Raw genomic sequence first — 5,611 nt, forward strand, 5'->3', positions numbered from 1 at the left:
GGAGTAAGGAAGCTGGGGCATTTTCCACCAACTCCCACCCCACATTGATTAAGAATTGCTCCTGAGGGTGCTAATTCTCTAGTACTTCAGCCTCCTGCTCACATAAGCCAAGACTCCTCCTGCAACCAGATAAAGCCTTTAGGCCAGGAGATGCAGGTGTTAGAGGTATATGGCATCCACTGTTCTCAGAAGCTGCAGGTGCCCTCTGGGCTGGGCTAAGGGCAACGCCTCCATTTCTTCAGCAATGTATGAGAGTTCCAGTTTTTCCACATCTCCGAATCTTGCTATTGCTAGACTTTTTTTTTTTTTTTTTGCATGACAGAGTCTTTACTTTTAAATGATTATTGATACACCAAGTAATAACATGTAACAAGTTCTTGAATTCTATCATCTAGTGATTTTGATTAAGAGAAACTAAAAGCAGCCCCAAATAATTCCACTAGTGTTCACTGTTCTAACCATTAGCAAGAATGGACTACGTTAAGGCTGGCTGCTGCTTCACACAGGTTACAAAGAACTATTTACTACTTTTTCATAGATAAAGCCCCTGACCTTCAAGAAAGTGTTAGGGAAAAAAAAATATTTAATCCCTTCCTTTCTTCAAAGCATGGTTATGTGGTGTTTTTTTTTTTAAACTAGATCTAAGAAAGAAAAAGTCAACAGTGATATACATTTTGCTTGAGCCAAAAGGCATAGGAAAAAAAGACAACATATACCCATTAAATTCCTAAGAAATATGAGGTAAAAAGATGAAATCTTTAGATAATTTCTAAGTCTGTACAAAAATGCTAGATTTGCTGCTGTCCAGAAAGTGGAAGGACCTACTATATAATATATGGAAATAATTTAATGCTATTTCATAAGAATATAACTAGAGCTGTGCTAAAGCTTCATATTCATGAGGGCATCTAAAATGCCACTCCACAAAACAGGTGTTCTCTCTTCTTCTATCCATTTATGAGGTAGTTTTCATGGATTTCTGGCTGAATGCCACGGACAAAAGCCAAGAGGTTATCCAAGACTTCATCCCTGTTCTGCCGGAAGTAGGTCTGGAGGATGGTCGTCTTCTCCTGGGTCTCCTTCTCCACTTCAGTGCTGCAACTGCCATGGGATCCCAGTGCCGCAGCTTCCTTGGCCTTGAATTCTTTCTCCCTCTGCAGGTGGTACTGTCCAATTTCAGCCTGAGCTTCTTCTATAGCCTGCTTCAGCCTCCGGTTCTTTCTTTTACAGGCCTCGGACACCTTCTCGGCTGCCCACTTCTCGGCCTGCAGCAGCTGCTGAATCCCCTGCGACTGACTACCCATGGAGGCAGCAATTCTGAGACCAAGGCAAGCCGCCTAAAGCACCTCGAAGGCCGCTATTGCTAGACTTTAAATCTTAGCCAATTTGATGGTATAAGTTAGTGTATTTCACTGTTGTTTTAATTTGCATTGTAATTTTAATGTTCATTAATCTTTTATTTTGTAGTTAGAAGATACGGAATCTTGTTTAAGAAATCTTTATCCGGAGGTAAAAAAAATTCTCCTATAATTTCTCCTAAATGATTTATATAGGTTTTTTTGTTTTTCACATTCAAGTCTTTGACATGGAGTTAATTTTTTTTTTTTTTTTTTGAGACAGAGTCTTGTTCTGTCACCCAGGCTGGAGTGCAGTGGAATGATCTCGGCTCACTGCAGCCTCCACCTCCCAGGTTCCAGTGATTCTCCTGCCTCAGCCTCCTGGGTAGCTGGAATTATAGGCACGCATCACAACGCCTGGCTAATTTTTGTATTTTTAGTAGAGATGGGATTTCACCACATTGGCCAGGCTGGTCTCGAACTCCTGACCTCAGGTGATCTGCCTACCTCAGCCTCCCAAAGTGCTGGGATTGCAGGCGTGAGCCATGGTGCCTGGCTTGAGGATAATATCCTGAAGAGTGTTTTCCAACTTGGTTCCATTCTTCCCGTCACTTTCAGGTATACCAATCAGACGTAGATTTGGTCTTTTCACATAGTCCCATATTTCTTGGAGGCTTTGTATGTTTCTTTTTACTCTTTTTCTCCAAACCTCCCTTCTCGCTTCATTTCATTCATTTGATCTTCAATCACTGATACCCTTTCTTCCACTGGATTGAATCGGCTACTGAAGCTTGTGCATTCGTCACATAGTTCTCGTGCTATAGTTTTCAGCTCCATCAGGTCACTTAAGGACTTCTCTACACTGGTTATTCTAGTTAGCCATTTGTCTAATCTTTTTTCAAGGTTTTTAGCTTCTTTGTGATGGGTTCGAACTTCCTCCTTTAGCTCGGAGAAGTTTGATCGTCTGAAGCCTTCTTCTCTCAACTCGTCAAAGTGATTCTCCGTCTGGCTTTGTTCCATTGCTGGCAAGGAGCTGCATTCCTTTGGAGGGGGAGAGGTGCCGATTTTTAGAATTTTCAGCTTTTCTGCTCTGTTTTTTTCCCCATCTTTGTGGTTTTATCTACCTTTGGTCTTTGATGATGGTGACGTACAGATGAGGTTTTGGTGTGGATGTCCTTTCTGTTTGTTAGTTTTCCTTCTAACAGTCAGGACCCTCAGCTTCAGGTCTGTTGGAGTTTGCTGGAGGTCCACTCCAGATGCTGTTTGCCTGGGTATCAGCAGCAGAGGCTGCAGAACAGCGAATATTGCTGAACAGCAAATGTTGCTGCCTGATTGTTCCTCTGGAAGTTTCGTCTCAGAGGGGTACCTGGCTGTATGAGGTGTCAGTCTCACTACTGGAGGGTGCCTCCTAGTTAGGCTACTTGGGGGTCAGGCACCCACTTAGGGAGGCAGTCTGTCCTTCCTCAGATCTCAAACTCTATGCTGGGAGAACCATTACTCTCTTCAAAGCTGTCAGACAGGGACATTTAAGTCTGCAGAGGTTTCTGCTGCCTTTTGTTCGGCTATGCCTGCCCCCAGAAGTGGAGTCTACAGAGGCAGGCAGGCCTCCTTGAGCTGTGGTGGGCTCCACCCAGTTTGAACTTCCTGACCGCTTTGTTTACCTACTCAAGCCTCAGCAATGGCGGGCACCCCTCCCCCAGCCTTGCTGCCACCTTGCAGTTCGATCTCAGAGTGCTGTGCTAGCAGTGAGCGAGGCTCCATGGGCGTGGGACCCTCTAAGCCAGGTGCGGGATATAATCTCCTGGTGTGCTGTTTGCTAAGACCATTGGAAAAGTGCAGTATTAGAGTGGGAGTGACACAAATTTTAGGTGCCATCTGTCACAGCTTCGCTTGGGTAGGAAAGGTAATTCCCAGACCTCTTGTGCTTCCCCTGTGAGGCGATGCCTCACCCTTCTTCGGCTCACACTCGGTGCACTGCACCCACTGTCCTGCACCCATTGTCTGACAAGCCCCAGTGAGATGAACCCGGTACCTCTGTTGGAAATGCAGAAATCACCCGTCTTCTGCGTCGCTCATGCTGGAAGCTGTAGACTGGAGCTGTTCTTATTTGACCATTTTGGAACCGCCAAAGGTAATCAGTTTCTCCTATTGTTAACATCCTATATTATGGTGGGACATATATCACAACAAAGAAATCAACATTGGTACATGACTATAAATTAGACACTTTGTTAGCATTTCACCAGTTTTCTCCCCAAAGTCCTTTTACTGTTTGAGGATCCTCTTCATGACACCACGTTACATTCTGTCATCATGTCTCCCTAGCCTCTTCTGGTCTGATAGTTTCTCCTACTTTGTTGTCCTTGATGACATTCACAGTTTTGAGAAGCACTGGCCAGGGTTTGTTTGTTTGTTTGTTTGTTTCTGCAAATGTCCCTCAATTTGTGTTTGTCTAGTGTTTTTCTCATGGTTAGACTGGGGTCATAGGTTTTGAAAAAAATCACAGAGGTGAAATACCATTCTCATCCCATGATATTGTTACTGAACCAGGCTTCTTCTTCTTCCTGTCAGGCAGTATGTCAATCACTGAGATGATTAGTTTTGCAGCAGAGAAAGAGTTTATTCATGAGGCAGCCAAACAAGGATATGGGAAAACAGGTCTCAAATCTGCCTCCCTGAAGATGGAGTTTAGGGATATGTATAGAACAGAGGAGCAAGATGGTCCAAAACATGGAGAAAGGTGATTGTAGTAAGGAAAAGTGAGGTAATTGGTCATCTGTGCAAGCATGATCAGACTTCATGGCTCTTCATAGAATATATGTTCAGAAAATTACAGCAATAGCATGGTCTGAGGGTGGAGTTTTTGGCCCTCTGACATCAAAAGGTGACCCATCAGATGCTCACACAGGCCCAGTTGAAAGTTTGGTGGTCTTGGCTGACTTGAACTGGACAAACACTGACTCTCTAAGTTCCTGAAAAACAACTTAAGCAACAATTACCATGGTGACCTATACATCAGAGATGTTATCTACAAGAAAGCTAGTGGACATTTAGTTATGTATTACTTAGCAGTGTGACTTTTACCTATATAGGTTTTAAAATCAACTAAAAGCAAATTAATAAAGACAAGCAAGGTACGTTAAATTTGGTGGGCCTAATCAGGTTAGTCCTCAGTTTCAATATCAAGGGTACATTGCCATTAACATGAAGTATTAGTCTTCCCTCACACTGCTATGAAGAAATACCAGAGACTGGGTAATTTATAAAGAAATGCGGTTTAATTGGCTGATGGTTCTGCAGACTATATAGGAAGCATGGCAGCTTCTGGAGAGGCCTCAGGAAACTTATAATCATGGTGGAAGGTGAAGGGGAAGTGAGGCATCTCACATGGCCAGAGCAAGAGGAAGAGAGAGAGGGGGAAGGTGCTACACACTTTTAAACAACCGGATCTCATGAGATCTCACTCACTATCATGAGAACAGCAACCAGGGTTATGGTGTTAAGCCATCCATGAGAAACACTCCCATGATTCAATTACCTTCCACCAGGCCCCAACATTGGGGGTTACAATTTGACATAAGATTTGGACAGGAACACAGATCCAAATCATGTCATTCTACCCCAGCACCTCCCAAATCTCATGTCATTTTCACATTTCAAAGAACAACCCCATGCATTCCCAAAAGTTCCCCAAAATTTTAACTTATTCTAGCATTAACCCAAAGTCCAAAGTCCAAAGTCTCATCTGAAACGGGAAGTCCCTTCCACCCATGAGTCCATAAAATCAAAAACAAGTTAGTTACTTCCAGATACAGTGGGGGTATAGCTGTTATGTAAATCAAGCTTGTCCTACCCATGGCCCATGAGCCACAAGTAGCCCAGGACAGCTTTGGATGTGGCTCAGCACAAATTTCTTAAAGAACTATGAGATATATTTTGCAATTTTTTTTTAGTTTATCAGCTCTTGTTAGTGTTAGTGTATTTTATGTGTGGACTGAGACAATTCTTCTTCCACTGTGGCTCAGGGAAGCCAAAAGATTGAACACCACTGGGGTAAATACTCCTATTTCAAAAGGGAGAAATCAGCCAAAAGAAACGGGCTACAGGCACCACGCAAGTCCAAACCCCAGCAGGGCAACCATTAAATCTTAAAGCTCCAAAATAATCTCCTTTGAATTCATGTCTCACGTCCAGGACACTCTGATGCAAGGGAAGGGGCTCCCAAGGCCTTGGGCAGCTCTGCACCTGTGGCTTTGCTGGTTCAGTCTCCAGAA

The 5,611-nt window shown here is 43.5% G+C and overlaps 1 pseudogene across 1 annotated transcript; it reads right to left on the reverse strand.

Annotated features, from left to right (window-relative positions):
• Positions 1-318: 318 nt before the first annotated feature.
• Positions 319-1,350, reverse strand: LOC111548826 (annotated as a pseudogene). The gene has a single exon (XR_002733523.2). The product of XR_002733523.2 is annotated as a V-type proton ATPase subunit G 1 pseudogene (transcript).
• Between the last annotated feature and the right edge of the window lie 4,261 nt (positions 1,351-5,611).

Source organism: Piliocolobus tephrosceles, chromosome 1 (assembly GCF_002776525.5).
Source record: "Piliocolobus tephrosceles isolate RC106 chromosome 1, ASM277652v3, whole genome shotgun sequence".
NCBI lineage: Eukaryota > Metazoa > Chordata > Mammalia > Primates > Cercopithecidae > Piliocolobus > Piliocolobus tephrosceles.